We start from the raw sequence: 16,647 nt of genomic DNA, 5'->3' as shown, positions 1-16,647 counted from the left end.
GCAGCACTGTATTCTTTCAAGTATCTGAAGTATGTGCCTGGATCTTGTCAGGCTGGCAGATGTCACACATACGCATGGGTATTCCATGCTTGTGCTGACAGGTTTGTCTACATAATTACTTTTTGAAAAAACTGCTTGTTTACCCTTCCTGACACAGTAACACAGGTACGGCGCCTGCCTGTGAGCTCCGCTCGTACCATTATTACTTGGAAGACCTGACCTGTTAGCTGCTGCATGGATTCAGAGTCTGACCTCCACTGAAATCAGTGGGAGCGTTGCACAAAGAAAGAGGGTGTGATGAAGTCCTTACGGTATAAATATTTAAGCTAGCAGCACTCAGCAGCTGCTGATACTTCCATTTTCAATGCCAGAAATCCAGCTGATATTTCTGTCCCCTTTTAGGGGAAAGGGCAAAGAGCATCCTGTTGACCCCCACGCGCTAATCCATGAGCCAGGTCCTCCGTGAAAAGGCACAGATAGGGGCTTTCTGGACCATTTCACTGTCAAATAAGAGAGTGCAGTGAAAGCCCTCAGACGGGCCTGACTGAAACATGTTTGACAATTAAAGAGACAGAAGAAAGGAAGAAGAAAAGGATCAGAAGGTAAAAATATACCTGTATGCCTTTTACACCGATGCAATGAAACCCATTTGTCGTTACAGGCTGTAATGCCACACAGTTACACAACTGATGCCTGATAGTCACACACTTCAAAACAAAAAACAAACAAAAAAAAAAAAAAAAAAAGAAAAAAAAAAGAGGTAAACTCAGAAGAATTAGTGAAGCAATGGCAATTTGCTAGAGGGCAAACTGCTCGCCAAGGGACCAGTCCAACCCTGAATGTCAATGGAAAGCCTTCAGCTGGCCCAGACAACTCTCTGAGCCGTACAATGTGTTTGGGCCACACGTACAACGCCTGTGACCGTCAGTAAGAGCTGCACGCGTAGATACAGGACATGAGATCCGTGTATCTCCCCAATCCAATCTGCTTAGCTCATCAACAGAATAAAAAGTTTTACTGCCATCAGCATGGCAGATGCAACAGTGTGGCAGAAAGGAAAGCTATAGCCTGCTTTGCAGGGTGCATTGTGAGCAAAATTTCAAGCAAAGTTCTGACCGCAGGGTCTTTGCTATTGGTAACTGCAAACAACGGAGCAAGCGTAGCTCCAACTCCTGAAAATAAAGTCATGTACGCAGGTAGACAAGTTTTACTGTGACCCACTAAGACACACATGCTCGCTCTGGGTGTCAAGAGAACGCTGGCAAGTAGTCTTCCTGCATGCAAAGAAGGTTGACCAGTGGAGCAAAGCAAGCACGCAGCTGTTTGGCCCCAGTCCTGGTTAGGGTTTTGCCTAGGCAACTAAACAACTGGCAGGAAACAACTGCCAGAGCAGCCCGGAGGGTGCTGACTCAGCACATAAGTATCCGCCGCTCTGACTCACGGCCCTTACTTTCCCAAATAAATGGAAAAAGGCTGATAGCCACTTTCCACCACTTTAAACTGCCCGTTTGCCAGGGTCTTGTTTCAGAATCTGCATTTGAACCAGCATCAACCCCAGGCTGAGCCTAAGTGCCTGCATAAAGAAATTTTAATCAGCATACTTGCAGCTGTCGGTGGCGGCTGATCTTTATGCCCTCCTTTTGATCAAAATGCCTTTTTTCTCTTCCTCTCACTCCGCCAAGTCATTTGCAGGAGTCTGAAGTGCACACATTCAAATAAGGAACTCACTCTAACTGCATGTTGAGAACTGATAATCAATGTCATCTTTAATTTTTCTTACATGGTTATCCCCTTTAATGGAGTGTGCGGTGGTAACTGAGAATAAATCCGCTTTGGGTTAAGCTAGAGATTGTTATTTATTTTTCTTTCAGATCAGAGATTAATATTGCTGTATGACCGTTGGCACTAACCTCTTTTTCCATAGCAACACTAAAGAGAACATAAACTATGAGTCATAATTTCTCTCTGGAGGACTTTTTTGTAATTATGATCATTCCACAGTTCCTAAAATATGTTAGCTGATATATAGCTCTGGTATAACAGCTTTGATTTTCCTTCGTTTGAACACACAGGCAGAAAGAAGAGACTTCCATTATTTTCCCTTTCTCAGACTGAGCTAAACACTACACAAAGTACCATACATTCATTATTCATTATAACTGTGCAGCTTCTAAAAACTCCACAGCAATCTTTTCCCTATAAAGGTGGAACAGATTTCCTCACTTTCAGTAACCTTAAATGATACTGACCTTCTGGAAGAAAACTCGTGTCCTTTCTACCATGGTTAGTAAATTGGGGTCTGACAGCTCGAATTGATCCAAACTGGAAGCCGTGTTATACTGGGTGGCAGCAAGGTTGGACACTACCATTGCTCTTCTGCCAGTCGATAGCTTTAAACTCTCCAACACCTCCTCTCCCACGGAACGCAGCTGCAATACACAGCCCAGGTTTAGTAATAAACATGGGTCTCTTTACTCCCTTCAGTACTGGCCTTGGAACAACTTGTCCATACAGCTTCTTGGAATATCTTAACAGATGATCACACCAGATCATCACAAGAGATTGTAAGACTTTTTTGTGGGTGCAACTGCCTCCTACGTTCCCCTTACTCGACAGTCTGCTGTGTGCTAGTGCAAAGCAGCCAGAAAACCTATAGCACCTGTTGCAGGAGAAGAATTAGGAAAAACAATGAGCAAGCCCAAGGGGACATGCACTCAGTCAACAGTCAAAACCCAAAACGGAGTGACAGAGCAAGCTCTGCAATGGGATCCCCAACAGCTAAACCAAATGCCGATTGCACTGACGAAGGATGCATGGCTCGCTATCACCTTGCCAGGATGAAGCAGCAGCGCGCACAGGCTCAGGCTTGTGCAGGCACACAACGAAACACCAGAACACCAATTAACATAGTATCAATCGCTCCACACTCCTCCCTAAAGGTTTTGGGTGAAAAAAAAACCCCAAACGTTCAAAGCCCTGAACACAGGGAGGACATTGTAACAGGCAGGTCATTGTAACACCCTATGCCATTAACTCTGGCGAGGAGAGTCTGGCTCTGCCTGCTTTACTCCTCCCATCAGGCTTAAGCCGCGTAGAAGTACGGGTGAGGTGAACTGTGCTAGAGACCGAAAATGTGCAAGACAGTGTTAGGAACAAATCGCACACAGGGGATGTCTGCACTGCACACCATGTACACATACCTCATTTAGATCAAGTACCAGGCACAGCCTAACTACAGAAACACAACACTCCATTCAAGCAAATTTATCTTATTTCTCAGCTACTTAGCTCCTGATGTCCCACGCTATTCATTTAAAGCAAGCTTCACCATCTTTTCAGTACACTGCCAACTACAGTTATATATGCCCTTATATTACTTGTTCCTTCTGACATGCCTGTAGGCAAATAAGCCCCGTGAGGGTGACAACATGAGCTGCATTAACCAGCTGCCTGGTCCCTGCATCATTACAGCTTAACACAGGGCTGTGAGAGACATGGAAAAGGGGACAGTAAGAACGTCTGACTAGCGGTAAACAAATTATGAACACACAGAAGTTGTCTGCGTTTGCAGTCGATCGTCACTTCCACACTATCACAGTGAAAGCTATACTCACTATGTGACTTCTTTTCAATAACCTTCATTTTCCTACAAGGTTTACTATTTTACTGTTGATGATTGCTGGAGATTGAAAGTCAGTGAGCAGGTAACGAATTAAAACATTAAGAGGTGATATGTCATGAAAGACCTGTGACCCATGTAATTAGGTCCTATGTAAATTTGAGAAGAAAGGGGTTTCTGTTTGCATGTCCAGGTGTCAGCTCTTTGGAAGAATGACTTTATCCTCCACGTGCCACTGCACACCTCTTCAAATGAAAGGCAAGCCTGCAGTACATCGAAGCCTGTGTTTCTGGGTTAGGTTTAACAGCATGGAGATCTCAATTAAAGCAAGATCGTATTATGCAGTAGCACTAAAATACTATGTATGACATACATACGTAATATATATGACACCCAGTTTAAAATAAGGTGAGAACCTGGAAAAGTTTTCATGGATTTTGGAGCAGTTGTAAATTCTTTCACTAAAAAAAGAAGTAAGACTGACAGGATCCAGTCCTAAAAATCAATCCATCTGATATTTTTGTTTGATCAGTTCCCATTCCTTCTTAATGATACAATAGTTGACATCCAGCTGGGAACGGAGGGAGGCATTAAGACAGGAAGAAGTGTGTGGGAGGAGAAAACAAATAGGAAAATGTGGGTAACAAACGAAACAGTGGGATGTGCATAAGAGAAAGTGTGAGGGAGGGAGTCAGTGGGAAGGATGAGGAACTGAAGGAAGGAGCTGAAAGGCTGCCGAGAAAGAAACACCGGCAAAGTGCCAGGGCAGAGACAAAGTCCTCAAAGCAAAGGATGGGACAGAACCCAACAGGCACCAACAAAACAGGGAAAACAAAGAAAAACAAGAGTCAGTAAGGTCTAGGGTTCAAAAGGATGGAAATGAGAGCAGGGAATCGGAAAGACTGTGGGATAGCTGCCATATAAAAGACAGTAACAGTGAGGAAAGAGCACAATATTTAATATATCATGTCCCTACCTACCAATCAGCATTGCAGAGGCAGTGCCCTGGATTTAGGTCTAAAAGTGACTTTTACTGTGCAATGTTGTCAATACCTTTTGGTTTGCTTGTGTTATTTTTGTTTTGAGGGAGAAAAGTTAGTCAGGAGTAGGCAAAAGCAGTATCTTATTCACACACATCAGAACAGCTCAGCCTGATCCTGCAGAAGCCCATGCTGGGAACAGCCCCTTCCCAGGTCTGCTGCACAAGCTCGCACAAGACCATGCATATGCCATGTCGACTTGCTTCCAAAAATGCTTGTGGGGAGGCGGGGGCTAGCAGGAGAGAGAACAAATGCTGGTAACAGCAGGATGGGGTCTCCTCTTGTCCAGACATTTAGCTAATTCCCCACTGAGTACAGACCTTCTGCAGACGTGGGGCAGGCAGGGTGTGCAAGAAACACTGAGGAATGCACCTCCAGCAGCTGGATTTCCCTGCCAGATCACTGAATCCTAACGGTTTGCTGGAACAGAGCCAAAGGGATTTCTTTGCTATTGCAAATGGGGTTTTGGGAAAGCAAACCCAGCTCTCCTCCTCCACCGAGCCTCACCCCCTTGCTTTGCCAAGTCTGCTATATTAAGACACTAGGCAGCCATGCTGGCTGGGCCATTTCTCCTTCGTGCTTGGCCTCCTGTGGGAGTTGCTCCATTCTCACATATCTGCTGAGAAACAGCTTGTTCTTTCTGGCTTTCCTCAATTTCTTTTTTTAGTGGTGCCTTTCTGCCACTTCGCACAGCAGAGGCCAGGTTCTGTTCTGATGCCAGCATGGACCTGCTGAATCCCCTTCCCACCGTGCAGCCCCCAGATCAGGAGCAGCTTTCTCCTGCTCCACTCCTAACATCTTCTAGGTTATTTCCTGACCGTTTCTTGTGCTTTTCCAGAAGCTATCCAGTTTGCTGTATAATTCTCTCCTAAAATGAAAGGGATCACTATGAATTTTTGTTAATGGCTCATAGGATACAGGGGGTTTTGTACCTGCCGTACCTGGATCATTTTCTACACGGAAGAGGGAAACTGAAAAAATGATGATGAGCTTTGGAGCCAACGGAAGGCAAACCTGGACTAGGACGCTTTAAAAGGGAAATGTCTCCTTGCCTACTTGTTTACTGCTGTCATACTTCAGTGCCTGAAAAGAAAGTCTCCTTCTGTAGAGAGGAAGCGAGAAATGTATTACTGAGAGAAAAAAAAAAAAAAAAAGACAGTGGAAACTCAGGAGTTGTATGGATTCTTTGTCATACAACTTTACAGTAACACATATGTATCTCATACATGTGCATATATACATGCTACACCTATATATACACACACGTGTGACACACATGTATCTCTGTATGCATACTTGTATATCCATCTGTACTATTTAGCACAAGAATTAACGTGCTACGCCCTAAAAAAACATATTTGGCATCCATTAATCCATCTCATTAATTTTGAAGACACCTGCACATCTATAACTCATTCTATAAACTCATACAAAGTCCCTGAAAAGTTATCCTCCTGACTTTTCTTATAGTGCCTATACTATCACAGTATTCAGCATCTACTCTGAAAAACTAAACAAACGCAGGTGATCCTTTTTTTGCATCCTGTGACAGTAGTCCAAATCTACGCCAGCAGTAGGAGACTAAGAAAATCCAAATGTGTTTAGAGAAAATCAGGGACAAAAGAACTTGACTTGGTGGTTCTTGATCATATGTAAGAGTTACTCAAGCTGCAGCTCTAATAGGAGCGATTTTGTATTAGAGTGTTTCATTTTATAAGGATTTCACAAAATCACTTTGCAAGTCTTTCACACACAGTTTTGCACAATATTTTTCAGGCAGAGGCAATGTCCACACGGACAGACGCGAGCTCGCTCTGCCCACGCTTCAAGCCAACTGGAAGACATGTTAAATGTCAGATGTTGCCCCAAGCTAATATGCCACGTCTCTTCTTAGCTCAAATGGGGCACTGCACTAACTACATCCATATGATGCCTGGTCAGCTCGAAACACAGACAGGGTGAGATCATCTCTGCCTGTACAATAATGATAGGCAACATAGCCAGAGAGTTTTGCCTGCACAAACAAGGCAGTTGCAAGGGGTATTACTCCACTGCTGCTCCGTTAATGCCTAACCTACCCCAAGTAATAGAACAAAATAGATCTCCAGATTATAGTTAATATATATATACACACACACATCTGGTAAATATTTTACTTGTAGCAAGTGCTGAGTAATCATTTTTTTCTCCAACTCAGAACTCATCTGATTTGCTTGTTATAGTAGAAAGCATGGCAAAACCTCCTCTTTGATGCCACTGGAGCAATCTGAAAGATTATTTTTGGCTCTATAAATCTTAATCATCACACTACAATACAGTGCTTGGTGTCTGCTCACATTTTCTTTGTACAAGGCTCCAATAAGTGAGTAAAGAAGGGATCAGCTAAGCTTTTCAGTGGCTTTCTTCTGGTCAAAATCCTCTGGGAATGTGGCATGAAAAATTGCCTGTGGACTCAGCAGCAAGGCGTGTGCCTGCCCTTCCATGATACAGGGGCCCATCCACTGGGGCCCTGGGCAAAGGTCACTAGCAGATTCATTGCCAGCAGCAGTTCTGCCATCCAGATGACCACAGGGACTTGAGGTGGAAGAAGTGCCAAGATGCTTACAAAGAATAATTACTTTGTGTAGATAATGACAAGGCTTTAGCCTACTTCCATATTGCCACTGTGATGGAGACATTTTATTTGTTAAGATTATATATTATTCAGTGAGCTCTGCCATCTTTCTCCAAATATTATTTTCACTCAACAATGTAGCTGGCCAAACACTGCAAAAAAGCAGTCGCTGAAAAAATTATTTGTCAGGAAATAGGGTTTCCTTTCCTCCACCTAATGCATTCCAGCAAGTTCCAGCTACATTGCTCCCTCCCAGCATTTAACTTGACAAAGCATGTAGTGAGCCTGGCAAGAACCTGAAGATGTCAAATGTTCATGATTATCAGCATTAACAGTTGTTATTGTTCTTATAGCAATAGTTAAAGCTTGCCCTTAGTAAGAAATGTTCTTTTTTTCCCCGACTAATAGAAATTTCGTGTGCACAATAATCCTCTTTACATAGCATTGTGATATTTTCAGATTTTCATGTTCACCTTTAAAGCTACATGAATACTGGTGAGGAAAAGCCTGCTACATTCAATACATATTATAGCTTCATTCTTAACTGGATTTAGTACAGTGACCATTTGTTGTTGTTCCTTTCCCAAGCTGCTGCCTTCTAAGTCTCTTGCTTGTTTTCCATCCATATTTCGCTACCATTACCACCATGATTTGCATTATCAGATCGGTTTTCACTAGGCTTCTAGTAATATATGTTAAACTTTGCAGCCACCTCACTATACTACTTTATTTTTTTTTTGTGGTAGCAATAGGGGAGGTGGGGTCCTGGCATTCATCGGCAATGGCATTCTGGAATCATTTGTTGTGTCATCCATTTATTCCGACCATACGGAAAAACTCCTTATGTCGCTGCTTGCCTTCAAATCTGAGTTTGTACCTAAGGTACTCAAAAGTGCCATTTTCAGAAACACAATCATCAATGGTTAAACTGAGAGGTAAGTATGGGGAGCTTAATTCTACCCCTGTATAGGGGGATGCAGTTTTGGAATGAACGCGCTGAAGCCAGTGGAGCTGTGGAAGCTCTGCCTATTCTGTGTAGCAGAAAAGATGATCGTGGACCAGACTCCCCGGCACAGCTAGGCTGGAATTAACAGAATTCTTGTTTGTAGGAATACAGAAGCCCTATTTGAGCTTCTTCAAAAGACAGTCTCTTTACTACCTTCAAGACTAAAAGCCTGACCTGAGAGCGAATCAACTGATTCAAATCAACTTCAGCATGCTTTGCATCTGATTAAAATCAAGATCCCCTTCTTTGCTGTAACTTCCCCAAATACTTTCACTACGAAAACTAGCTTTTAAGAGAACTTTCTCTGAGCACAGATTGAATACACATCTGCAAGACATTTCTTTGGATTCAAGGTAAAGTACCAAGATACTATTCTGAGGAGTATGATACACAATATCTTAATTCTCACTCAAACAGTTCCTGTTTATCTTCATGGAGGACTAACTCAAATATTAGCTTTTGGATTTGATAAGGGACACATTAAACAAACACTGATGCCTGTATCATAAAAAAGCTGGCACTCAGCCAGGTAAGTGGAGCACTGCTTACAAGTTAAGTATTACTATATTCAGGCTTTGCTTGCAGTGGTATTTTCTTCTACAGCCTGCATTTTTTCAGTAGTGCATAAGCATATCTAATAGAGTAGCTTACAGAGAGATTTCAATCACCCCCTAGCACAGGACAGATGAGACATTTCTTACGCCAGCTCAGCTGCATGCAGTACTCCCCTCCCTTCCAAGAACTCCAGTAAGGACTTCAGGTCTGAGACATCATCTTGTTACTCCATTATCACACAGTGATGAAAGAAACAACACTTTAATTGTTTTCTATCTGTGAGATAATGAATTACTCCTCACTCTAAAACAGAGAAGCAGCAAAAGAAAGGAACAAGAATACTTATTTCCTTTTCCAGACAACAATTAAAACACTTGTCAGAAAATGTGACAATTGGTAAAAAGCAATGTAAAATTTAGTAATAACTTGACACTTTGAATATTGCAAAAGCTCTCACCTAATACTCTCAACTAATCAGCCTTACTAAAGCTGACTGGTTCCTTGAAATTAACAGTGCTTCCTGTGGACTACACTGCTTCTCAGCTTGAATTAGACAAGCAAAAAAACCCCAGTACTTTCCAAAGAAATTTTGAAGTAGGCCTACAGTAACTTCCAAGCAGCTTCTTTTGATTTAAAAAAAAAAAAAACAAAACCAAACAAACAAAAAAACAACCAACCAAACATAACAACACAACAAAATCAGCCAGTAAAATAAAATAGAAAAAGAGACGTAAGAAAAGGTCTCACTTAAAGAGAAAATGGTGACAGTTTCCACAGGCATTTACCAACTTCCTTACCACACAAATGTTCAAACACACTCTTAATAGATCTTCCAGCAGATAGCAAATGTTTCACCCCTTGAAGATGATTCCTACATCTTCTCAAACCTGTGTTTTACCTTGATTTTTTCTGATACCGCAGGCATAGGCTAAAACTGCCAGAATTTGCCACTGAAACATGCCACCTGAATGCAGTAAGGCTTTCAGAGCTCAGCTTACAAGCTCCTCTTCCCAGGACTCTGCCTTCCGCTGCTCGTATCCTGAAGTAAAATGCTGAAAGGAGTTGTATTGCTCACGTTGGCCATAAATACCAACCGCTCTGTCACTCATTTAGAAACTAATGTATTTTTCCATAAAACTTGAGAAAAATATCAAACTTCAGCCCATCCCTGTGGAACCATCCCCTTTCATCCCAGTCCCACTCGTAATCAATTCCCTGCACAAGGGGGCTCTGAACCATGACTGTGGTTCTCAGATACTACCACAAGAAAGAGTAAATAGTGCAAACAACAGGTTCCCCCCTCCCCCGAGAGGATTGCATCCAGGCACTTGTCTCGCACCGATAAGCGAGCATCCAGACAATCAGAGGCGCAGACAGCATTGCTCTCAGAATAGTTCCTGTTTCCCTGAGTCTCATGAGAGGTGGAGGAAAAGATTACCCTCTCAAGGGCCACTGCTACACACACTTTCCTGAGCCCTGGCCCACCTCCGGCCCTCATTGCTCAGCCTGCCCTGCTCTTCAAACAATTCAAACGAGAAAATGCCAGAATCAGAAACAGCACAGCTCACTTGTGCACTATTCGCCGTAGATTTAGTGTCCTCTCTAACCAGCCCCCAGATCCATCAGTATTGGTTGTACCTGAACACTGCCATCTACGCAGGGAGCATGGCTGGAATGGGTGACTGCTGATGAAGATCACCTCTCAGGGAAAAGCAGCACCCTCTTTCAGAAAAACTAGTGCTAGCTTAGAGCCTAAAGAAGCCAGAAAGAAAGAATGAGTACTGCCTTTTCCTCAGGCAGGCAACTATCCTTTAGAAAGCTATTTCCAAAGGTTTAGGAAAAACTGTGATACCTTCCAGGTGAAATAAAGCTCTGAGCATCCTCAGCAGATCTTGTTCCACACACAGGTAAATAAGCTTCCCACAGCTGAAGCAGCATGACACCCAGGTTTTGGTTCCCATCTAGTAGAATCACCCAGGAAGCAAGATTTATTTTACTTGAGGGCACAGAAGGTCTGTTCCCACAGGAGAGCTTCGCTTCCTGCATCGGGAAAACTAAATAGGTTGCTTATGTCTGCTACAGCCTCATAAATCCACGTCAGCTGTTGCCTCAGGGAGAGCCATTGCTCCTCTGGGTGATTTTCTCCCCCACTTAGAAAAGATGAACAGCTGGTTACGTATATCACAGCTCCGGCAAAACACTTCCCCATAGCCTTATGCCAATGATAAGTAAGGAAGCAGGTTTCTGCCATTGAGACCACAGGAAAGCAGGAGGCAAAACAGAAGCAGCTTGTTTCCTTTTGCAGCAGCTTTATCAGGTCAGAAGACAAAATGGTAATCAGAGTGGGCTTTGGTAGATGGCTTTCCAAATGGAGCTAGGGGCAAACCAAAGAAACCAATTTTTAAACTTCCTTATGAACATCAAAGTAATTATAATTTGCACGCACAATAAAATAACCTTCTATACTATAAAACTGCATGAGCCTAGATAGAACAGATTTCTGCACTGAACGTAGAGGGCTGCTGCAGAGAGGGAGAGACTGTGCCTCATGAAGATGAACTTCCCGTGCAGTCACATGAGGCTCCACTGCCAGGGCCGTGTTGTGGGCCAGCACTGCGTCTCAGGACAAACAGCACCAATGGCTGTGATGCTGCAGACTTTAGCCTACCCACAGCACAGCACACCCTGTAACCCACCCCGATGCAGCCGCAGGGGCAGCCTCTATACTGCCTGCACGCAGGCAGCTGCAACCTGGGCAGTGCAGCCAGTCACTGGCTGTGTTCAGTCATCTGGACCCCACGTCATCCAGTGCAGCTTCTAACTCCAGGGTTTTGTCTTCAGAGTCAGCCTTAGCTTTAGGGAGCCCAGGCTCAGCCCTCACGATACAGACATACAGGCAAAAATACCAATCACCATGAGCAGGTTTAGTAAAACCAGGTCATTACAAAGCTCCAGGAACTACACAGCTCTGGTTTTCAGGTCCGCTGATACCAACATCAGCTCACACCCACTGAAAATCAAGTGTAAAATAAATTAGGGCAACACTGGTATCTAATAACTCAGTGCTTATAAAAATTTTTTAAGACATGCAGTTTTGCACGCATATGGCAAGTTTGCAAGGAGCATTAAAGTTCCTTTATACTGGGGCAGAAGTACTATCACACAAGTTCTCAGTCTGTTTTTCCTTTCATAGCTGGACGTGTCAAACAGACCACAACCAGCAGATAAGAAATGCCTACAAAATCAAAGTGCAGATTAGAGAGGCAGCAACAGCAGCTGAGAGAACCATCTACCACAGCTGTGAGACAGATCAAGGGAGCTGAGAAAAGCTAAGTGCAGTTTCAAACTTTACATGACATTCAATCTATTACATAAATAAATAAGGCATTACAAGGCTGTGAAAACACTGATTTTCTTTCCTGCTTGTTAGCCATGGACTCTGTGACATCAGTTGTGGCTAGGGCTAGCGCTGCCGCTCATGATGCTGAAAGGCATGAAGGTAGAGTAAAAATAAATTATCCTCTTCCCTCGGCTTAGAGTGAAATTTTAATGCATCAGTGTTTGTGAGGATGTATACGTCTGTTTTCCAGCAAACTGTCACAGCAATATTAAAACACAGAACTATTAATATGGGAGTGCTTGGTGATTCAAAGACATGTCTGACATGTAAATCTTTCCCTCTAATACATGCATTCCCTAGAACTAAGAAAAGCACAACTACAGCAGAGTTTGCATATCTAGGAACACATTTAGGTCATGCAGTGTCAATGTAAGGAATGCACTAAACAATGCGTGCACAAGGCCTGCAGTATTTTCCAGTGCTTTAGAATTACAAGTCAGGTCTCATCAGGGATACTGGCCAAACACTTTGTGTGAATAAAGCTATGCAATATGAAAGCAGTTCCTAGTAGAGAAACACAAGAAAGGTCATGAGATCATGAATTTCCCCAACTCAGACAACACGGGGCTCTGCTCAGGCAGCCCTGGCCCGCACTGGTGAGCACCTGAAGGATCTCCCACCAGATCAGCATTTATGGGTGCTCTGTGGGCTTCAGACAAGCAAAACCACTATATCTATGGGAAAACAAAAGCCAAGCATCTGCTGTCTGGGATCATGTGGGCAGATGAAAGCAATACCAGCTAGGGAAACTTAATTCCCCTTAATAAAGTATTGCTTGTTAAACCAATTGATTTGTGTTTGCAAGTGAGGAAAATTAGCTTATTAGGCACCAGGTAGTTTGGTTTAATTTTCCTGAATTTCCAGGTAGGAACTCCAACCAGCATTTAAGTAGCAATCCCTCTCAATTTGAGCTCAGTTCATGCAGTTGCATGCCAGCCAGATTCCAGCAGAGGCATATCACATCTATAACAACAAGAATATCACCTGTCAGCCAATGCCCTGTAACACCAACTGATACCAAAGAATCTTACAACAGCCATTGAGATATCTTAGCTGCTCCCCAGAAGGCAGGCCATAGAGCCTAGCTATTTCATCTTAGCTTTGTCGTAGTTAGAGACAAGTGCACCCTGAATACACATGGCAGACATTAGACTATGCAGTTTCTGATTTTAGTGTCCGAACGGATATGTAAATAAAAAACAACTTTAAAACTTCCTCTTCTTCACCATTGTAGTCCTTTGGTCTACAACAATCCTACCATCTGAAATTCACCATTTGCAAAACACATCTTTCTTCTTGCTGTGAGAACAGTAACTCGAAGTGAAAATATCAAGTGAATGCAACTGTGTCCCTGATGTCAAAACAGGAACAGAATCTGAATAAACAAATAAAATTTACATGTCATTTGCCCTTCCCCGCAAAAGACTGGTATGATGCACTGAGGTCCATAATGCTCCTTACAGCATAGCTCCTTTCTGTATGCCTTGAAGCACTGGACTTACAAGGACTGTATTTTTCCCCACTCACAATAAGCCAAATAATACGGGTTGGAATGAAATTGCCAAAGGTAACAAAAACCATTGTTGCAGCTTCAAACATCCACTCCATTTCCTGCTCCATCTCAATACGAAGACACGTTTATTCTGCGATGATGAAACTACTACAATGCACACACAGTACAGGAGCTAAGAAAAACATCTAGGGTGTTATTAAGTGTCAGTAGAAAATCTTACAGCACTTAAAGTATCCAGTTATTTTTACCTGGGGTTCTGGTGATTAACAAGCTGTGAATGTCAGATCCATCTAACTCACCCTGAAAGTACAGGAGAGGGAACCAAGCAACAGGTCCTTAGCACCACTTACTGAAACAATACAAAAGTAAGAATTATTATTATTGCTAGTTCCACTATTGCACTTCAATTCAACTGAAAATCTGCCCTCTGATAGCACAAAGGTGAGTCAAGTGCCTCAGGAGATGAAACTAGCATTACTCTCCAGCTTAGCTTATATTATACCTTGCAAGAATAAACTATTAGAAATCAACATTCTTTGTATTCCTCACATATGCAGGTGCTTTTAATTCATAGCTCTGCCTTCCCCTCCCCTCCCCTCCCCATGAAAGAGTCGGAGGGTTATGAATATCAATTAAGACAAGAATATGGTACAAAATGCTTAACGTGCCTCACTATGTACTATCGATGGACTGCACGCCCGCACGGCAAAGCATCGGGCCAAAGCAGGAGACAGCATCTGCTTCAGGAAAAGCCATGTAGTCAGGAATTACCTTTCAGCGGAAAATGTTTAACCAGATGGGAATGTTATTTATACGTGATGCTTCCCATTAGCGGCGACTCACATTCGTGGTATGAAGTCTATTCTTATTACAGCACTAGAGTTATGCTACGCTTTTAATAATTAGTGGTACTATTTCATTTTTTTTTTCCCCTTCCCCAGCCCCTGCTTTCAAGTCACCTATGCAAGAACCACTGAACTATTACGGTCTGGTGACCTGCTCAGCACGAAGCAAGGCAGCAGCCAGCAGATAAGCAAGGGAAGAGAGGCAGTCACAGGGACTGGAATTCGTCACTGTGTTATGATTCACCACTAATTTATGTGGGATGCTGCAGAGCGCAGGCAAAATCCAAGGGCGCACTGAATTCACCCTCTGCATTTTCTTTTCAGCTCCTAGGTGGGGCTCAGTGCACAGGATTTCCCCTTCCTCTACCATTACAGATTTTCAAGGTCGCTTACCCGGCAGGGACCGCGGGTTGGAAATGCCCGGAGAAAAGCCACGTTGCACCCCAGCTCCGGGCAGGTGGGCGCTACGCCCCCAGGGCGGCTCAGGCCACCAATGCCTCAGGGCAGCAAATTTTTGCACCTGTAAAATTTAGCGTGAGTCAATATATGCTCATATAAAGGCTATAATTTCCTTTCACAGAACTCACGCTTGAAATTACGGTACGTCCAGCACACGCATGTTGCCTAAGGACAGTATTCGTTGCAGGTCCTGCAGCACCGAGTCCCGGTGCAGCCATTCCGCAGGCAAACAGCAGTGGGCTCCCACGGCTGGAAGAGCCTGGCCTGGCCCCACAGGCTGCTGCTGGCCCAGCTCCGGAGCCCCCTCACCGCCCTCGCCCCCCCTCGGGGCACACAGCCCGGGAGAAGCGCAGCCCCCTCCGGCACAAGCTCCCTGCCGAGGCGTCGAGGCCATCCATAGCGGGTGGCCCACGGGCTGCTTACCCACGGGGGAAACGGGGCTCTGACAGCCCATGGGCCAAACCCGCCACGCCCGCACCCCCCCACCGGCGTGAGGGCGACCCCCCCCCCCCCGCCCCGGCCTCCGCCGCCTCTGGGCCCCGCCGGGCCGCGCCGCCGGCCGCTCCCCCGCAGGCGGTGACAGCCCGCGGGCAGGGGGCAGCGCCGCGGCCGCAGCACTGCGGCGCCCCCTGGCGCCTCGCCGCCGGCCTGCGCCCGCCCGCCCGCCCGCGCGCCCCTCCGCGCTCCCTCGGGCCGTGAGGGCGCGGTGAAGCCGCTGCGGGAAGCGGCGAGGGTCTCCTCCGGCCTCCCGCTGCCCCGGGGCGGGGGGGGCTCCCGCCAAGGCCTGCCGGGTGCTCTCTGCGTCCCCCCCGGCAATGGGAGCCCACACAGGGCCCCTCCACGCCGCTGCCGTGGCCCGAGCCCTCCCCGGCGAAGGCTGCCCCGCAGGCTGGAGAGCGGCCGGGGTGGGTAACATGGCTGCCTTCCGCCCCACATCACCTGCCTCAGACCTCGCTGCGTCTCGCAGGCCGTGGGGCGAAAGCCTGCCTTACCGTGGGGAGCGCTGGCAGCAAAAAGGGCTAAAGCCAACCAGCGCTCTGGCAGCGGTTCTCCGGCGGCTTCCCGTCCTGTTCCCCTCATTAAATCTCCTTTTAATACAGCCCTGCTGAGACAGCAGCTTTCAGAGTTGGTGTGTTTCCTGGCTGCGTTTCAAGCCCTGGTTGAAAGCAATTAAAACTGCTAGCGTGGTGCTGCGCTCCCGAGGTCCCGGGCCTTGTTTAGGTCGAGGCTGGCAGGGTACGGCAGGAGCGTGTCCACTCAGCACGTTCATCCCTTGGGTTTGTGGCCAGGCAGCCTGCTCAGGACGGCGTTACACCGAAGGAACAGAGAGAAACGGACTCACCTACGTGCTGACTGGCATGAGAACGTATTCTTCTGTCTTAGCCATGCTCATCCAAATCCCATAGGGCTCAGAGGAAAAGGAATGTAGGAAGGAAAATCCCTTCTGCACATTCCCTACACCTTGGCCTGTCCACCAATTGTTTGTCCCTGACATAATGCCATCAGATAGCAGGCCAGGACACAACTTGCAGGAGCCTCCATGATCGTCTTGCGCTCCCCTTCTTTTTAAAAAAGGAACAGTGACACATTACTTTG

At 45.3% G+C, this 16,647-nt stretch overlaps 1 long non-coding RNA gene across 1 annotated transcript; it reads right to left on the bottom strand.

Moving 5' to 3' along the window:
* Nucleotides 1-11,045: 11,045 nt before the first annotated feature.
* On the bottom strand, nucleotides 11,046-16,136 carry LOC121092790. The gene is made up of 4 exons (XR_005829382.1): nucleotides 16,044-16,136; nucleotides 14,986-15,112; nucleotides 13,996-14,096; nucleotides 11,046-11,208 (listed from the first exon to the last, which is right to left on the bottom strand). It is a non-coding gene; the product is annotated as an uncharacterized LOC121092790 (long non-coding RNA).
* Between the last annotated feature and the right edge of the window lie 511 nt (nucleotides 16,137-16,647).

This window comes from Falco naumanni, chromosome 8 (genome assembly GCF_017639655.2).
Source record: "Falco naumanni isolate bFalNau1 chromosome 8, bFalNau1.pat, whole genome shotgun sequence".
Taxonomy (NCBI): domain Eukaryota; kingdom Metazoa; phylum Chordata; class Aves; order Falconiformes; family Falconidae; genus Falco; species Falco naumanni.
This window is presented reverse-complemented; position numbering and strand designations above follow the sequence as displayed.